The sequence below is a fragment of the Meles meles genome, chromosome 19, assembly GCF_922984935.1.
Source record: "Meles meles chromosome 19, mMelMel3.1 paternal haplotype, whole genome shotgun sequence".
NCBI classification, from domain to species: Eukaryota; Metazoa; Chordata; class Mammalia; order Carnivora; family Mustelidae; genus Meles; species Meles meles.
Genome location: NC_060084.1, coordinates 559,131 through 578,875, shown reverse-complemented (window position 1 = coordinate 578,875; position 19,745 = coordinate 559,131). Strand labels below are relative to the sequence as shown.

Sequence of the window (19,745 nt, the reverse complement as noted above, 5' to 3'; positions counted from 1 at the left end):
CCCAGAGGCTACTGACACTGGCCGTCCAGGTAGCAGGGACGCGCTCTCCAGAAAGCGTTCCCTGCTTGTGTTTTCTGCATTTCCACCCTGCCCACCTGTTCGTTCTAGAATCTGACTACAGGAAAAGACACTAAATTTCAATGTGCCTTAGCAATAGCTTATTCGAGGATCATTTTACTACTCATTTCACCCATGTGATCTGGACAAAGCCCTCTGAGTTTTGTCACTGGGGATCCCTTCCACAGATGAAAAGCAGGAAATCCACACAGCGGGAAAGGAGAGGAGGCAAGACCACGGCCACGCAGACACGCTCCAGGACCACCTGCCAGACCCCCACAGTCCACAGGACTAAAAGAGGAAGTTCTGCTATTAGCTATTAGACTATTAGATAAAAACCACAGGATAAAAAGGTCTGGGACGCAATCAAAAGAGCACGATGTGTCCGAGAGGGCTTTAAGGCTTAACACCCCCAATTAAAGAAAAAAACCCATGAGGAAAGTTGAAACAACAACGCAGCGCACCGAGTGGGCCGCTAAATGGGACACAGGTCAGACCACATCGAGTCCCCAGCACCGGGCGTGACCTGCACGTGTGGAGTGGAGAAGGCAAAACAGTTCTTTCTCAAATGATCCCAGAAACTCAGATTCCCTAAATCTGTTCAAAAGACGTTATTATAGGGGCGCCTGGGGGGCTCAGTAGGTTAAGCCTCTGCCTTCAGCTCAGGTCATGATCTCACGGTCATGGGATCGAGTCCCACATCGGGCTCTCTGGCGCGGAGCCTGCTTCCTCCTTTCTCTGCCTGCCTCTCTGCGTACTTGTGATCTGTCTGTCAAATAAATAAATAATATCATAAAAAAAAAAAAAGACGTTATTATATTTTTGGGTTTCTTCCTAAGAGTATTTCCAAACCTCATCACTTTACAGTAAAGTAACAAGGGCCACGATTTTCACTGAAATGTCTCAAGCATCCAGGAAAGCATGAGAAATAACACAACACTCATGTGTCCACCATCTGCTCATTTTGCCCTGTTGGCTTCGAATTTTTTTAATACAAAAATACCACATACACACCTGAAGCCCCTTCTGTAATCCCTGGCGCCCTCACTCCTCGTCCTCCCCGCAGACTCTGGACTCTGAAGCCAGCCGGGCACGGATGCTCGTCGTCCGCACAGACGTCCCTCTGCTCACCTCCATGTGAACCGACGCACACGGGACACCGCATCTCCACCGCAAACGCAGCGCCGACCCTCCGCCCCCGGCTCCGCCAGGTTACGCCTGGGCCATCCGGTGCACTCTGGGAGACACGCACCTCGACTCCCACCAGAGCGGCCGCCTCCTCCCAGAGACACCCGCCCACTGCGCTCACCCCGCCGCCAACACTGCGCGGCACACTTAAGAATGCCCTTGAATGTTTACAGCCAGAAATGGAACTGCAAGAAACGGATGGAAAATGCTTTTAAAAGTGTGAGGAAACGGGGGCGCCTGGGTGGCTCAGTTGGTTGGGCGACTGCCTTCGGCTAGGGTCGTGATCCTGGAGTCCTGGGATTGGGTCCCACATCGGGCTCCCTGCTCGGGAGTCTGCTTCTCTCACTGAACTCTCTCATCTCATGCTCTCTCTTTCTAATAAATAAATAAAAAAATAAAATAAAATAAAATAAATAAAAATTAAAAATTTTTTAAAAGTGTGAGGAAACGACAGAGTCATTCACAAACCTACCCTCTTTTGCTTGTAAAATTATCAAGAAATCGGGGCTGGGAAAGAGGAAAGGGGACTCTGCGCGTAGGAGACCCTTGAGGAACAAGGTCGTCCATAATCAACTTTCACTTAAAGAGAACTGTCGAGGCAACTGGTAAGGCGAGGCTCTCCCTGGGGCGGCACAGCACCGCGACTGCAGAGCCCAGAGACTCCGAAACCCCAGAAGGCACGGGAGCAAGTGGGACACGCGCTCCTCCTCGAGAAGGACCCGGAGCACCGGCCCAGCTCCTCGAGAGTCCGTGACCCTGCAAGGCCCGGACCGTTGGGTTTTTCTTCCTCAAAGCGCACAGCAACGGGGCAGGTGCCAGCAGCCAAACCAAGCAGTGGAAGGACACTCTACGTTCCAAATCCAACTTCCAAACGACTAAAACTGTAGCAACATACACCGCGGGACGTACTTATCCTACAAATAACTTCAGACGTCTTTAACCCAAAAGAAATCACAAACCCTAACCCAAGTCATAAGACCAATGCCGTTGATATGCCACACTGTACAATTTTCTAAACCTGTGACTTCCCCTGAGAAATGTCTAAAGCCAAGCTCACAGTCCTGTTTCAAGGGGAACGAGAGGGGAGCCCGACCACAGACCCGAAGGTCAGCTGCACCCATTAGATTAGAGATGAGAGGCAAGACTGAAAACAAGGTTGTCCTGTTTCTCTCCACAGTGAATCCATCTCAGGGCTGTGTGTGTAGGTCACCAGGTAATCAACTGGGCAATCAAAGCAGAAGGGGCAGACACCATAAATTGGACAGGGCGGCCGGCAAACTCCCCAAGCACACCAACAATGCTCTGGTGCGCACGGACCCCACCACGGGTCCCCACCTTCCAGAAAGACTGTGGGTGCAACTGAGGCACGTCACCTTAGCAACAACTCCAAACATATGTGTTCCCAACACCCCTGATTTCTGAAAGCTGGAAATGGAGGACAATGGCACAGAAATTCCAAATTAAGGCAAGGACCATCCACCCCCTGCCCTCTCTACCCTTCCCAAACCTTAAATCCCAATGATACACTGCGTAATCCTGCACACGCCAAGGTGCTTTTGATCCCCGAGTATGTGGAACACTGGATAATCACGTACCTACAGAGCGAAAGCAAAGACCTTTGATCGAGGATCCTCGTGCAAACCACACAGACACGAAGCGCAGCCACGAGACAGCGATCCGTGGCCCAGACTCGGGGCCCGGAGCAGCCCCAGTCCCGGCAGGAATTTCTGGGCCTGGCTGAACCCAGGTCTCCTCCAGGCTCTCCTCCCCACAGCCCACCCACCCCCCAAAGTTCTTGTGGCAAGCCAGGACGTCACAGCAGAACGGGAGAAAGGCGCAGCAGCCTCCAGCTGAGGGAAATCAGCCCGGGGGGGGGGGGGGCTCCTGGGTTAGGGTTCAGAGCCCAGTTCCGTCTCGGTTTGGGAAACACAGTCCATTTCATCTTGGGGAAAGCAAGCACAGAACTTCCTGGAGATTGTAAGACCTTGGAATTCAACCATTCCACCTAAGATAAACCCATCCTGTCAACAGGTGTGCCGGGACCAGGCCTGCGGGTGGAACACCAGGAGCGACACACACAGACTGAGTGTGTGTGTCCGGCCGGGGCTGGACAGAGAAAACAGCTTAGTTTCGTGTCCAGTTCATTCAGGTCATCGACACCCGTCCCATCTCTCTCCAGCTGGTGACGTGCTCAAGAACACTATGCTTTCTCCTTCTTCCCTTTCTACGGCATTTTTAAAGCACTGGACAGAAAACTAGAAAACAAATCCCTCTGCACAGACTGACTTTTCAGAGAAAAAAACAAACTCGGTATTTCAGGCTGCAAAGAGCCCCAGGAGCTGTACGGATCCCCTTCTTAGCACAGCCACCACCGAAACAGACGCTCAACATTCCACGGAGACATGCAGCCGCGCGTTAAAATCAAGACATTAAAATGTTCTGAGGAAAGGTTTTTACAGAATAATCAACTTTTATTGACTGAGAACTGAAAACAACGGTCCTTCTGCAGAGGTTTACCCCCAAGGGCAAAGGGGTGAAGGAAAGCAGGGACGGCAGAGCAGGCCTCTGTCACACGTCCCCAGAGGGGCCACTTACGTGCTTTAGAATCCTGAACTCGGGGTGCACGCCCAGGGTGAAGTCAGGGGCTCACACGTGCCGGCAGCTCCAAGCACATTTTGCTGAGGCGAAACCCCCGTTCCCCACAGAAAGCTACGCGCACGGGTGAGCTCCAACACGCTGTTTTCCAGGTCCGGCTCGTCAACGGCACCTGTGACAAGTTCTTTCCAAGTAAAAAGGACTCAGATCTGTCTTTTTAGGGGACCGTCGCTGTGTGTGGAGGGGGCGATGGGTGAAGGGGGACCCTGACCCCGAGGGGTGCAGGCCACCCAGCAGCCTGGCCCGCCGCCGCAGCACGGGCGGCTCTGGAACTCTCGGTGAGAGCACAGGGCGCGGCCAGGAGTGCGAAGCTGGCCGGCGGCCGCGGGGCTCTGGAACCATGTAGAACCTCCGCAGAACACCTGACAGGAGATCCTTGTTCCCGGGGAGTCACCGCCCTCCTCGCCGAGGCAGTGCCGGTGTTCTCAGGGAGTCCGAGCGCCCAGCACGGCCGTCCCGCCACTCCTCCGCCTCCTTCCCGGCGAGTTCTCTGTGCCGCGTGCTCTGTGCTTCCGCTGGCGACACGGGCCTGTGTTCCACGCTCCAGAATGGGCAGAGGGGTGCCACAGGGGCGGCTCGAGGCCGCAGCTGCAACCACCAAACAAGGCCCTGCTCACTGGACCGAGGCGCGAGCAAGCCCGGACTCTGGGCTGGGAGGAGCCACTGGCCTGGGGTGGGAGCACAGGACGGTGCCGGGGACACGTGGGCAACGGGTAATTAAGGACAGGGTCCCACCCTCCAGTCAGTGTCTGGGATCCAACAATCCATTTCAAATTCCATCTGCACTGCACTTTCCCTTGCCCCGTAGCCCCTCCGAGCCCGAGCGGTTTCCGCTTGTACTTTACCAACAAGGCAGGAGCTGAGCTCACCGGAGACACCCTCACCAGGAGGGCCCGACCGGCCGTGGCCGGGCTGTGGGTCCGCGAGCTCCTTGTGCAGGACCGACGGGTCTGACCCTCCTGGAGAACAGGCCTACGGAGGGTCCACGGGGCCTAAGAATAAGCAAGGCCAGGAGCGTTCGCAGGTGCGGCCCCATGGACACACAGAGTTCCCAAGTGTCCGGATTAAAAATAAGGACAGGAAAAAAAAAAAATAATAAGGACAGGGAAGATGACTGAGGAGCACCGCCCCTCATCAGTAACACAGGAAAAGGACAGTAAACAACAGGGGGGAAGTAAGAACCACTGGAAACTTCCGTCGTCATCTTCAAGGAAACAGCAAACCATCTTCACCAGCTCCACCGCAGTTTCTCGCGGACACACCACTAAAAAGGGACAGCAGGAACGAGCGGAAGTCACAGGAAGAGACGCCAGGAGCGCGCACACAGCATAATCAAAGCCAGTGGGCGAGGAGCGGGCAGAGGCCGGCCTGGGCGTCCTTCCCGGTGACGCCGCCCCTAAAGCCTGGCTTGGGGCCGACACAGAGCTAGCATCTGGGAGCGCCCACCGGGCGACAGGAGGAGAAGCTGGTGCCACAGAGCACGCTGACTTCCAAGGTGACCATGAAAAGAAAGTGCAGAACTGCCAAATGTGCATTAGAACAAAATGAACGGAAAGGAAAGGAGAGAAGAGACACCGGCGAAACGAGCGGGAAGCCCGATGCAGGCACCCACCGAGTAGGCAGGTGAGACGGCGGAGATGAGCCGGGAGACTCGGTCTGTCTGACGGCAATGGGGAGCGGAGGGTGAGTGCGGGAATCGACAGCATAAACATCTGGGAAGACTCCGGGCCACCCCGGGACTCTGTCGCTGAAGCGTCTGTCTTCGGCCCGGGTCATGATCTCAGGGTCCGGGGATGGAGTGCCCTGGGGGCTCCCTGCTCAGTGGAGTCTGCTTCACCCACTCCCCCTCCCCCTGCTTGTGAGGGCGCTCTGCGTGTCACAATTAAATTAATAAAAAAATCCGGAACGATTCCAAGAGGAGAGGAAAGATGAAGCAGGTAAACACTGAGCAGAAGGGCAGAGGTTGCTGTCTTAACACCGGATACAGGCTTGAGGTCCAAGCACAACTCAGCAGACAGTCACTTACTGAACACGGCAGGTGGCTCCCTTCGCGGGAGCGGTGGTTCCCAAGACTGACACACTCGAAACACGGGCTCACCGTAAGGAGCGAACAGTGACAGCAGGGAAAAGGGAGATGCCGCTGAGAGGGGAGCAGACTAAATCAGCTCGCAGCACTTTAGGAGACGCTCCCACCCCAGGTCAGAACGCGGAGGAACGGCGCACAACCGCAGGCCGGCAGGCCCCGCCAACCGGCACACACAGCACACTCCAGCCACCCGCACACAACGCCCGTTCCCTGCAAGGACACAACAGACGGTCGTGAGCAGGGCCCACACCCAGGCCTCCGGAGCACAGCTGCAAATCCGACCGGTAAGAACCGCACTTCCAAGCACAACAGCCGAGGGAAGTCAGAGCGGCAACCGAGAACCCTCACGTCGGGGAGCGCACAGCACTACACAGCGACCCGGGAAATCCAGGTAAAGTGGTTTTTACGGGTAAACACACTTACTTTCAGAGGCATCCAAAAAGAGGTTATAAAGAATCAGAATATACCCAGGGTGCTGGGGGGCTCAGTCAGCTGGGCGTCTGCCTTTGGCTCAGGTCACCATCCCAGAGTCCAGGGACTGAGTCCCGCCTCTGCTCCCTGGTCAGTGGGGAGCCTGCTTCCCCCCTGCCTCCGCCTGCCGCTCCCCCGACCTGTGCACTCTCCATCTCGAATGGATAAAAAAGTCTTAAAAAAAATCGGAATATACCCAAAAACATCGGTGGAAGATGTGACAAGGAACACAAACAAAGGAAACCGGAAAAGGCAACTCTGTAAGAGAAGCAGAACAAAGTCCAGGCAGATTTCTATTCGGTGACCTCCCCCACCGACAAGCCCAAGGACGGACGGGACAGCGCGCAGCGAGGCAGAAAGGGAGGCGTTCTGATCCGTCGCAGGGGAAGCAGAGTGTGCTGGGTTAAAGCGGCCTGCGGGAGGTGACCAGGGCCACACCTCAGCCAGACCCTGACGGGGCGAAGACCAGACCACAGAACCCGCTCCGTGCGGGACCTCCGTCCGAGGTGAGGGCAGCTGACTGCAACAAACAGGGACATTCACAGAACAAGAAAAGTGACAGGGTTTCATACAATCAGTTAAGAATGTCTTACATGCTAGCGTGAACCAGGATTCCAGCAGAGACATGTATGAAGTCGGCGGTACCTAGCGCGGGCCGGCCCACAGAGCTGCGAAGGCGGAGGGCGCGGGGCTCGCCTCGCAGCCTCTCGGCAGGCAGGACGAGGGAAGCAGCTGCCCACAGTCCCCGGGCTGATCCGCCTCCCTCCCGGCCGCGGGCGCTGGGCTGGGCCATAGCACCACGTGCCTTCCCAGCAACAGCTCAGCTAGCGCGAGCGGACCCCGCGGCCTGGCCCAGGTGACCTATCACGGCGCCGCACAAATGTGCGCAGGTGTGTACGTGTGTGCACACGTGTCAAAACACCAGGAAGAGCTTTCCACAGGCCGTGGAAACACGACGTGCTGGGTTTTATCACTGGTGGTGTTATTCCTAATTTTCCAAAATGTGGAAGACTGCTTCAGCAATAAAGGTTATTTTGAAAAAGAGAACAAGACAGGCGGCCAGGAGCAAGCCCACTGGGAAGAGCGTGCTCCGTCTCCCGCCGGCGAGGACCGTGCGGTGAGACACAGCTGCCCCCGCCGCGCCGAGCTCCCTCCTGTGGGCGGAGTATTTTTATCGCGAACGGGTATGAGATTTTGTCAAGTGCTGTTGGGGGAGGGAGGGCTTTTGAGATGATTTATGGTTACTCTCTTTTACCATGTCAATACAGAACACTACGTCGACTTTGCAACGCTAAACCGAATCCGAATTCTGAGATCAGCGCACTTGCTTGTGACGAAGGACACCGCCTGCACAACGGTAAACGCCAGGGCCACCGAGTAAGGTGTTCACAGCTCCACCGTGGGGGTGCGGGACCCCACGCCGCCTCCCTCCTCTTGCCTCTGGTTCTGCGGCAGGTGGGGGTGCACCCGCGGAGGAGCCCTTGTATTCCTGGCGTGACTGATTCTTTAATGGACGGGGCCGTGTGGGACTGAAGGTTCCTTTGCGTCAAGAACTGTAATTAAATATATATTCAGTTTCTTTAACAGACACAGGGCCACTCAGGTGATCCGTTTCTTCATGAGTAGGCTTAAGTAATCTGTCTTTTAAAAAATTCATTCGTTTCATCTAAATTGTCATATTGACATAAACAAAATTCCTTTATCCTGTTAATTCATAGCGACATTCTCTCTCATGCTTCAGAATGAAAAATTTGTGCCTTCTTTTCCTCATTTGTTTGGCTAAGGGTCAGTTTTATTTATCTTGTCAGTGCTCGCTTCGGCAGCACATATACTATATATTTATCTTGTCAAAGAACCAACTTTGGAGTTTAGTTTTTCTCTACTGCTTCTTTAAAAACTATCATTCTGATAGATGAAGAAAGCAGCAGACATTCTGTTCTCATTCACATGAAAAAACAGAGCAAACCAAGACAGCAAGACTCTACCATAAAGGGAAGCTGCTGGAACTCAGGAGGTGAGAAACCTTCCCGTCAGACTGAACGAGGCAAGAACACCCACGCTCCACGCTCTCCACACTTCCGGCCAGCAACGTGGGACCCGGATGGAGCACTGACACCAAGAACGAAACGGAGGGGACATGGAATGGAAAAAGATGAGTGTCTTAATGCACATTTGGTATAAACATCTATGAGGAACATTCGGTGAAACCTGTTTTTTTTTTTAAAGTACAGAAAGTTTATTAGCAAAGATGTAATAAGACATGTCCTTATGCTAAAATATCAGTTACATTTCTATGCATTACCAAGAAACAAGAGGACACTAAAATTTAAGAAATTGTACAGAGTATTGCGTAGATACATTTAATCACTACACTGTAATTTTAAAAATAAGCAATAAAGTCACAATGACATCCCCAAAATCAATTACTTAGGGATAAAATATATGCACGACCTCTCTAAATAAACGTAAGATTCTACACTGTTAAAATGTTAGTTCTTGGGGCGCCTGGGCAGCTCAGTTGTTAAGTGTCTGCCTTTGGCTCAGGTCATGGTCCCAGGGTCCCGGGATCCAACCCCACATCCGGCTCCCTGCTCAGCAGGGAGCCTGCTTTCTCTCTCCCACTCCCCGTGCTTGTGCTCCTGTTCTCGCTCTTTCTCTGCCAAATAAATAAAATCTCAAAAAAAAAAAAAAAAAAAAAAAGATGTTAGTTCTTGGGGCGCCCAGGTGTCTCAAGTCAGTGAAGTGTCTGCCTTTGGCTCAGGGCACGATCCCAGTGGTCTGGGATGGAGTCCCACACAGGGCTCCCTGCCCTGTGGGAAGCCTACTTCTCCCTCTCCCTCAGCCTTACCCCTGCACCCCCCACTTGCGCTCTCTGGCTCTACTGCTCTGTCAAATAAATCAATTTTAAAAAAAAGTCAGCTCTCTCCCAACTGATCTACAGATTCAACACAATCCTAATCAAAATCTCAGCAGACTCTTTTTTGTCCTAAGGACGGCCTGACTCTGAAATGCATACAAGGAAATGGAAAAGATGAACGTGGGAAGGCATACGCTACATCTCAAGACCCTTTATAAAGCTACAGTAATCAAGACAGTGTGACAATGACATGCAGACCAACGCAACAGAACAGAGTCCAGAAACAGTTTCCAACGGAAGGAGAACACCTGGGTGGGAAGCCACCACGCGCCAGCAGGTGCTGCGGGGACGACTGAAAGTCCCTCCGTAGGGAAGGGAAGGGGGGCTTTAACTCCCCATACACAAAATCAGCTCCAAATGATTACAGAACTGAATGCAAAAGCCAGATCTGCATAACATAAGAGAAAAATTTTGACACTAAGTCAGACAAAGATTTCTTACAACAGAAAGCATGAAGCAGCGCCCCCCCCCCCCCCAAAGCTGGCCTGGACTTCATTAAGAACTCCTGCCCTTCCAAAGACAGTTCTTAAGGAAATGAAAAGCCACAGACTGGGAGAAAACATTTGCACAAGAGAAACCTGGTAGTGGACTTTTGTTTAAAAAATAAAAAGAACTCTCAGTAACAATTTTTTTTAAATAGACAAAAGTAAGTAAATATGCAAGAATAAATACTTCCCCAAACATGATACACGGGTGACCTGCCCCCCAAAACATGGAAAAATAACGGACGCCATCCATAATGATTTCCACGAGGGAAATGGAAATTAACCCACGGCGGGGAGCCAACAGGTCCCCGGAACCGGCGAGTTAGAAAGACGAACAGTACCAAGGGGCGGTGAGTAAGGAGAGCGACTGTGCTCTCACCCGTCTCAGTGGGAACGCTAAACTGTATGCTCACTCTGGAGAAGTCCGGCAGGTTCCTAAACAATTAAACGTTACCCGGTCATAGGACCCAGAAATCCCAGTCCTGAGCATTTACCAAAGAGAAAGTAAACCACAGAGTCGCACGGCATCTTGTACGGGACTGCAAGACAGCTAACCCCTGGGAACTGTGCAAATGTCCCTCAGCGGCGGCTCAGACAAGCACAGGACGGACGTATACGATGCAAGAAGCTGCTCGTATCGACTCCAGAAGGAGGAGACACAGTGCCCAAAGTCCGTCGGTGGTGTCCTGGGTCCGGGGACAAAGGAAGAAACAAAAACTTTCCGGGACAATGGAGATGTCCCATGTCACGCCTGTGGCAACAGAAACATGATGCACTCGTGTTAAAACTCACCACATTGCACGCTTACAACTGCTGAATTTCACTGTTTAAATTACGTCCCAGGAACACTCTCGGAAAGAGAGAGTGAGGAAGCGAGAGAGACCACAGTATGGCCATCTCTGGGGGAGGACTTCTGCTGGCATTCAGTGGGGGATTGGCTTTTTCTGCAAAGGCAGGACAGGACAACGAGTCTGCATGCTGCCGAGGGCACTCACCCTCACCCCTCCCAACGCGAGTCTGAGCCCATGAGGACAACTCCTGGAAGCAAGGACTCGAGGGAGCTGGGAATGGAGGCGCCCGGTGCCCTGTCCGGGGTCGCGGCTGCAGCAGGCGTGGGCAAAGGGCAGCGCCAGTGCTGGGCACGCCAGGACATGCACACAGCGCCTTCAGAAGACTCTCGCGTGCAGGTGCCCTGGCTGCTCGGGGTGGGCGGGCGGCTGACCGCTGCAGAGCACCGCGCAGCCCTCAGCACGGACCAAGCGCAACAGCCAGGCCTCGTCCCTTCCCAGGATCACCCCCTACTTCCCAATGCAGCCTCTGGTGTCATCTCTCTAATGTGTTTTTACGGTCAGTCACAGATACGCGGGCTCTTTGTTTTTGCCATCCCACAGGCACACGCGCACAGGTTTCTCTGGGTACCACACAGTCCAGGATTCCAGAAGATGAAAGGTCCACAACAGCAAGTCCACAGGGAGCAGTGATGACCACAGGCCCGTGTTTCTTTCTGAGGCGATGGAAGCCTCCTACCACGGGGTGTGGTGCTGGCCGCACGCTTCCGTGAACACAACGAAGACCAGTGACACACAATGAACTGGGTAGTATGCTGAGGCACCTCAAGAGCGCTGTCACCTTGTGGGGAAAACTTGAAACAAGGTGTCCTAGAGACGCACCGTGCCTCATAATGGTGGAGCAGGGGCCACACCTGAGGCCAGGGTCCAGGCTGGGGTCCAGGCCAGGTGTCCATGCCAGGGTCCAGGCCAGGTGTCCAGGCTGGGATCCAGGCCAGGTGTCCAGGCTGGAGTCAAGGCCAGGGTCCTGGCAAGATGTCAAGGCCAAGTGTCCAGGCCCAAAGAAGGCCTTTCCACTGCTTGCTGGTAGGGAGCACCCCCGGTGTGGCCCCGGACAAATGTGCTCTTTCTGTGTTGTTCCGTGAGCAGGAGGACACCTCTTGGGCCCAGATGGGCACATCCAGGAAGGTTCTGCATGGCTATCAGGGCCACCACCAAAGATCAAGCCAGTGGCAGCCTCTCCATCAGTCACTCCCAGCTCTCAGCAAAGAAGCATTCGGTGCCGGCCCTTGTCCCCAACTGACCCAGTATGACAGTGAAAGCCTATCAATGTGGCTTCCTCCTGCTTCCGGGAGTGTCTGCAGCCCAGCCTTGTGCATGCCACTGTTCCCATGGGCACGCGGGCCTCCGTCAGGGCCTCCTGCACTCACCGCTTCTTCCACTCAGAGGCATGTATGAGCAAACGGGACTGCTGCACCAACAATAACTTTCAAGTCACACATTGAGGGCGCCTGGGGGGCTCAGTGGGTTAAAGCCTCTGCCTTCGGCTCAGGTCATGGTCTCAGGGTCCTGGGATCGAGCCCCGCATCGGGCTCTCTGCTCAGCGGGGAGCCTGCTTCTTCCTCTCTCTCTGCCTGCCTCTCTGCCTACTTGTGATCTCTCTGTCAAATAAATAAATGAAATCTTTAAAAAATAAATAAATAAATAATAAAGTCGCACATTGAGGAAAAGGGTATGGAATGAATCTTAAACACCTGAATACAAACCGTCCAGAGTCTGTTGAATTCACCGTAACACGAATGTAGGACTACAACAGCAGGAAAGTGAACAGGGAGCTTCCACCTGTCTCTACGGAGCGTCTCCAAGAAAAGCCGTTGGCAAGTGTCAGCACACATGAACCCTGTCCCGGGCAAGTGAAATACGGTCGCATGTCGCTGTAACGTCGCGTTGCTGCTAACCAGACGTGCAGACACAGCGCTACGCCCAGCGGCACGGAACACCAAACACAAGCCAGGCTCTGCAGCAGAGCACGGGCCATGCAGGCCAGGAGGGCCGCGGGCCGTGGGGCAGGGAAGGCCTCTGCTGGCCAAGTGCCCTGGGTCTGTAACGACGGCCAGGGAGCCCAGAGTCCACACAGCTCTACCCCTGCCCCGCTGTCCGTGTCGCCCAGTGATGTCACAGCTGGGCTCAGCCACGTCCTCGGAGACGTGCATCTTCGCGAGTGAGTCCGCACGTGACAAATGCCACCTCCAGGAAACAACCCATCCCCTGGGGAAGCCCAAGATCTCACCCGAGAACCTGAAAAGCCTCCTTTTCCTCCCCCCATTCCCACTCTCCATTACAAAAAGGAAGCTCCGAGACAAGCAACGGTCCGCCTGCGGGACCCGACGGAGCAGCGTGCCGTGACACCGGCCGGTCGCGGGCACAGTGCACTGCGCCACCCCACAGCTCCTCCCTGATGGGCTCCTCCGTGACAGGCCACCAGCAGGACGTGCCGAGGACAACGTGGCAGGCACCACTCTGCTGCGTGCTTCAGGAAAGAAAAGCCCCAAGACAGACCCGTGATGCCCCAGGAGGGGTACACAGGAAGGCACTCAACGCTCAGGAGACTCTAGGGAGAAACTACTGGAACGAGAGGTTTGTTTTTACCGAAAAGCAGCAGAACACAGTGTCCACGCTGCCCAGTCTTCCCACACGGCTGCAGGCCGGCCCCAGGGCTGAGGAGGGGCGGGGGCGGCGGACCGTCCAGCAGCAGCAGAACCTCGGGGAGGTCCGCGGCCACGGGAGCCGCCACAGCGGCCACCGCCATTACGGGAGGAACTTCGCCTCAGCCAGACTGTGGTATCTAAAAGACGGAATCAAGGTTGACAACAATTCCGTCAAGAATTTCAAATTATCACCTGTGGCGACTTCACCTCAGTACAAAATCCATGCGGTGCTTTCTGAAAACTGCCTTTCCCGGCTGTGACAACGAGCACCCCAACCGCCTCAGAACCACACCTGCCAATCCCAAGCGTCCTAACAAGGTGCTTTTAAAAACAAAGGTTTTGTTGCATTAACTAACAAAATAGAAAACAAAGTTACTTTTTTGTTTTGTTATTTTGACAGAGAGAGAGATCACAAGCAGGCTCCTCACTGAGCAGGGAGCCCGATGCGGGGCTCGATCCCAGGACCCCGGGATGATGACCCGAGCCGAAGGCAGAGGCTTAACCCACTGCGCCACCCAGGCGCCCCGTTACTTTGTATTTTTAAAACACATTTTATTTATTTGAGAGGCAGACAGTGAGCGCTCCAGGGCAGAGGAAGAGGGACAAGCAGAGCCTGGGCTGAGCGCGGAGCCTGGCCCCGGCTCCACTCACAGCCCAAGACCATAACCTGAGCCCAAACCAAGCGTCGGGTGCTCCCGGACTCAGCCACCGTGCACCCCAGGGCCGCTTCGTCTCTACTAGGTCCCGCGTCAGCAGCCGCGCAGGGAAGGCGACCGCCCGCCCGCAGGGCACTCGTGCTCCCCTCAGCCGCGCACGGAGTCCCCCTGCGGAAGCTGACGTGGAATCGAGAAGGGAGCCCATGACCCCGTGCAGAGGACACACCCCCAGCTGGGGACCCCGGGCTCAGGACTGGACGTGACTCCCTCCCAAAAGTGTGAGACACAGAACCTTGAGGAAAACCAAGGGCCTCCGCAGCCGCGGTGGGGGGCCCCGGGGAGCGGCGCGGGGAGCCTGGCCCGGGAGGGGTGTGCGCGCGCCCGGCCACCGCTCGTCACCCTGGCGTCACGGCAGAAGGCGAGGAGACAGCCGGCACGGCGGCCCGCACGCCCCACCACAAAGGCCCCTGTTTCCGTCTCGAAGTCATGCTCCTTGCCCTCCCACAAACATGTCTACGGGCTGCCAACAACGGACAGTCTGTTCCGGGTTTTAAAGTTATTATTTATTACTGACTCTCGACAGTCCAGACGTGACCTGTTCTGTCAAGGGAGGGGCGGCCCCGACACACCAGCCAAGGGCAGCAGTGGGTGACTGGGTGACTGTCTGCAAGTGCACCCAGGGGGGCTCCCAGCGAGAGGTCGGCTGGTGGAGGGTGCCCCATGCTCCGAGGGAAGAGAGAAGCCACCGACCGTGTGTCCCGACCACCTGGCACGGCCGGGGCACCGAGCTGGCGAGGCTGCGGAGAAATGGAGCCCCTGAGCGGCGTCGGCGGGAACCCACGATGGCGCAGCGGCCTGGGAAACCCATCTGGAACGACAGCAGTGGGTCCAGCAAGCCTACGTCCGGGTTGACGCCCAAAAGGGACGAAAACCGGGCCCCAAAGAGATGTCTGCACGGCCACATTCACCTCCGCGTCACGCACGACAGCCAGGACACGAAGAAACCCAACCACGCACGGACAGACAAACGCACACAGAAAACGCGGTGTTTACACAAAAGGAAGTATTCCCCAGCCTTAGAAAGAAAGGAAATCCTGACACCCAACTCAGCTAACCCTCAAGGACACCGTGCTCAGTGTGACTGCGCTCCTGGGACAGCCCTCGAGGAGTCAGACTCACGGAGATGCGGGAGAGATGGGCTGACCACAGGCCGTCTGACAGGCCCTCCCCCAGCCCCCCGCCTCCTCTCTGCCTGATCCGAGCAGCCACAGGAGCACACGGAGGCCTTCTGCACCCACGCCAGGGCACTGTGGCCCCAGGCTCTCACGAGCACAGAGCAAACCAGGAGAGCCGCACCTGGTCACTGTAGTCGGCCCCTCTGAACGTGGCTCTGGAGGGCCCCAGGCAACCCGAAGGGGCAGCACTGTTTCTGCGTGTGACGGTCTTGTCCGTGGCGGTCTCGTGGGAGCACCTCTGTTGGCTGGTGTGGGGATCAGGGAGGTCAGCGTCTGCACTGGGGGCAGCAGGCGAGCAGGGCAGAGGGCGCAGCAGAGGTCGAGGCGGACGGGGGGAAGGGGCTGACACCAGGGCCCCGAGCACAGGCTGCTCCATTCAGGGGCACCTTTCCTTTCTTTTCTCTTTTCTTTTTGTAAACAACACTGGGGTCAAAGGAATGAAACGTACTAAGTCCCTCAAAACACCAAACTGGTGCGACTCCTGCACCCCCTTTCTGAAACCCATCTTTAAAACCACGGGGCCTCTGGGGTCTCCAGGTCACACCTCGCCAGGCTCTACATGCCCTCCCCAAGCACCGCCAGGAACATCCACGTGGACAGACGTCCCAGGAACACCAACTCCCTGCCTGGTTTGAACAATGGAGAAACTGAGGCCCCCGACGCCATGGGTCAAAGGTGCGACCACTCTAGGGACCAGGGCGGCAGCGTGTGCCCCCCACCCCCAGCAGCACGGACGGGGAGCGGCTGTGCCCGCCCTGCCCTCTGCAGCCATCACCAAGTGCACAGCCCGAGCAGCATCTCCAAGGCACACGCGAGTCCACACGCTATCAATGTGTGCACACTTAGCAACAGTGCACAGAGCAACCAAGCACCTTTGCTACTGGGACCCGCTGAGCACAACCACCTTCGCAGGACCGTCCCCTCCGTCCCCTCCACGGTCATGCGGGCCTTACTCGGAGGGTCTGTTTCAAATGGGCTCAGAAAAATAAAGAACACACACAAAACCAACACTTGTGAGCTTCCTAAGACTGCCATTTGACCAACGGGAAATCTACACATACATTCTCCAAAGCAAAGAGCCAGCAGATTCCAGAAGTTTCCGTGCTGGGAGGCCAGCCCCCGGGACTCAGGAGGTGGCCGTGCCAACACCGCACACTCGGCCGGCACGCATCCTGCACACCGTGTCCTGGATGTCGGCTTCCAAGCCAGAGAAGGAGGGCGAGCAGACCGAGGCATCGGACCGAAGCGTCCTCCCCCACACCGCAGCGTGGCCTCGACGGCTCTGACCCGGGCCGCCTCCCGCAGCTCACCACCAAGAGGGTTCAGGGGCGCCCGTGTGCGTACTGCCCTGGGCCGAGGTGGCGCCTGTGGCAGATAGGAGAAGGCCAGGAGCCCGTCGTGGGGCGTCATTCTCCTCATGCCAGTGAGCTCCGCACAGCTCGCTTCAAGATTCGGTCGCAGCTTTCGTGTGCGGGTTTCTGGCTGAAGATTCTGGAACGCTATTCAGAGCCATTTTAATGTCTGTCAGTAAGGATGCCTAGTTTGGTCAAGATCCAGACGCCATCCACTCCGTCTTGTGACAGAACGTGCAAGCAGGACGCAGGGGACTGGCGGCTTAGCCCTGCGCACTGGGCCCGCGGGAAGCCCACGGACGGTAGTGACGTCACTCCTCTGTGTGCACGCGCCATCGGAGCCGTCACCCATCGGCCCACGAAGGCGAAAGGGCATCGACAACCACAAGACCCAAGTCCGTCACATGGAGGCCATGTTGCCGGTTCCTACCGAGCAAAGCTGGTCTGTGCGGCAGAACTGAGGGCTCCGAGACCGTCGCACGTCACTGCCAACGTCCTCGTCTAAGTGACAACGGCGAGACCAGAGAAGTGCCCCGGCCCTCCACACCCCACCGGGGCCACAGAACGGGTACACAGGGTGCACGAACCCCTTTTCGTTCTCAGTGGAGACCACGCAAGGGTCCCGTGGAAGCGTCCTCCGCACACCCCATCCGCTGGAGCACCGAGGGAGAGGCAGGTGCTCGGGCCCCAGCAAAGACCCCCGAGCAGCCACCCGGCCGCTCTGGCCTGCGCTCTGAGCCTCGGCTGCCCGCCACGGCCGTGGCTCCAGGCCCCGGCTCCGGCCGCCCCCGCCCCACCACCTCTCCGCACTGAACCTGCCGCTGGGATCTGAGCTAAGACGCACCTTCAGCCTCTCCCCAGCAGCAGCACGAGACGTCCACGCTGCTCTGCACTGACGCAGGAAGGGAGAGCGGACAGCACTCACCGGACTCCTCCGTAAAAGCCCAGAACTGAAGGCGACGCGTGTCCCGGGCCGGAACCAGCATCAGACTCCAAGCAGGTGCGAGCGCGTCCGGAAGAGCGACGGTTCTCTGCGACGGGTTGTGAGGGACTGTGGACCTCACGTTTTAAAATATTTAAAAAATTCAAGGCCCACAGGTCTATTCTGAGCCCTGCGTTAGCCAGGGACGGCGTCTGCAGGAACCACCGTCCCCTCTGAACACACTGGCAGCGTGGCAGGGGCGTCAGAAGGGGCGCCCTTGGAATCAATCGCTCCCTCAAGACGCAACCAACGGCACAGCCTAGAGTCTGGCCACCGGCACCCAGTGGCCTCGTGCTCACGCAGGGGTGGGGGTGGCACAGAGACCTGGCAGAGACCGGCGCCCACCACAGCCTCCTGTTCCGGCCCGTGAGAAGGACCTCCGCAGTAGGACACCTCGGCCGCTCCGGGCCTGAGCGCTCCACGGCAGAGGGACGCACGACCCGAGGGGCCTCCTCGCAAAGCCGCGTGTCACGCGGGCGGCAGCCTCCTTGCAGCCCCCACGCAGGGGTGCCTCCGAGTCTCCTCTCTGCCTGCCCTGCTTCAGCCTCCAGCGTCCCTGGGGAGACCCCTCTGTCCCAGCCCTCAGCTGCCCCTACGGCCTTGGGTTTCTTCCAAAGTCTGAAAGCTTGCTCCTGACACAGGTGGGAAGCCGCTCAGCCTTCTCCACAGGAACCCCCCAAATCCCGGAAGCCTGCCCAGGCAGCAGGAACAGGGTGACGCGGGCATGTGGGTCCCAGCACAGGGGCCACAGCGAGGGGTGGGGCCGTGGGTCCCAGTACGGGGGCACATGGAGAGGTCGGGGGAAAGCGTGGAACACCAGCCACACACATGCCACAGCAAAATCCTCAGGGCAGTGAGCCAGCCACCGAGCCCCACCGAGCCCCACCGAGCACGTCGTCCTAACACCACTCCGGCACGGGGCCTTCCTCACCGTGTCTGTGCCGCACAGGTGCACCCCGAAAGCTCCGACGCGCGTGACCGTCTGTGGTTCCGGTAAACCATGCAACGGTCCGCACGGCGTCACCCGGGAAACACCCACAGGAAGGCTCAGCCATCAGCACCGAGGACAACGTCTTAAGAATCAAGCCGCAAGGCGTGGGGAGAAAATCAAGCGCAGCAACACTGAGTCCGGGGGGAACGCAGCGCACACTCCGGAGGGGTGAGTCACATCGCAGAGGGAGAGCACACCCACCGCATTTATTAAAAACACACAACGCGGGCGCCCGGGTGGCTCAGTGGGTTAAGCCGCTGCCTTCGGCTCAGGTCATGATCTCAGGGTCCTGGGATTGAGCCCCACATCGGGCTCTCTGCGCAGCAGGAAGCCTGCCTCCCTCTCAATCTCTCTCTCTCTGCCTGCCTCTGCCTGCTTGTGATCTCTGTCTGTCAAATAAATAAAATCTTTAAAAAAAGAAAAACAAAACACAACACTTCCAAGCTGAAAAATTCCGGTTAGAAATATGTAGAATTTTCATGCCAGGTTTTTTAGTTCACTCTGTAGTCCAAAGCATTCTCTAAATTCACCCTACGACTGAATCACACAGACAAAATGCCAGGCAAGGATTAAGATTTGGTCACGCAAAGTTTTCAAATCTCTGAAGTTAGCAACTTAGTTCACAATTCTCTCTCTGGAATTTAGGAAAATGAACCCAAATTTTCTTCTCATTCTCTTAAGTTCCGATGCAACCTCTGTACCAAAACCAGCTCACCGCTCAACATGGCACACACACCAGACACACGCGTCTCACACGCACCGTGAGACTGGGAAATGAGCCACAAGACTCCCAGCTCTCCCACCGCGGAGGGAGCCTCCTTCCCTGGCACCCCGTGAGGGTTCCCGTGCCCACAGGGAAGCCTGGACCAACCCGCCCGCGGACGGACAACCTCACGAACGACCCCAACACGAACCGAGGAAAACACCCAGGGCACAGGAGCACTGGGAGAAACACAGAATCACTGTAGTTTTAAGACACAAGGTTCTCTGTGGTTGTGCGGCAACGAACAACTGATACACACCTCATTCAGGACACGGCCTGTTTCGAACACTGGGGGAAAGCTACCTAACACATGTTTAGTCCTGAACACAGCACTGCCTTCAGGCCTATGTTTCTTCCAAATATCCCCCTCCCTCCACTTTGCCCCTAAAACCGCCCTGAGTACAGTCAGAC

General features: G+C 56.3%; 1 protein-coding gene across 12 annotated transcripts in view; it reads right to left on the bottom strand.

Annotated features, from left to right (window-relative positions):
• The window catches only part of ANKRD11 (ankyrin repeat domain containing 11), a 166,202-nt gene that overhangs the window by 49,145 nt on the left and 97,312 nt on the right, over nt 1–19,745 (bottom strand). Inside the window, exon 1 of one of the 12 annotated variants that reach the window (XM_045987618.1) lies at nt 7,051–7,162. The exons of the other annotated variants lie outside the window; for them this stretch is intronic. The gene's annotated coding sequence lies outside the window, so the exon portion shown is untranslated. Of the gene's footprint in view, nt 1–7,050; nt 7,163–19,745 lie in introns of those variants that run through there. 12 annotated transcript variants of the gene reach the window in all.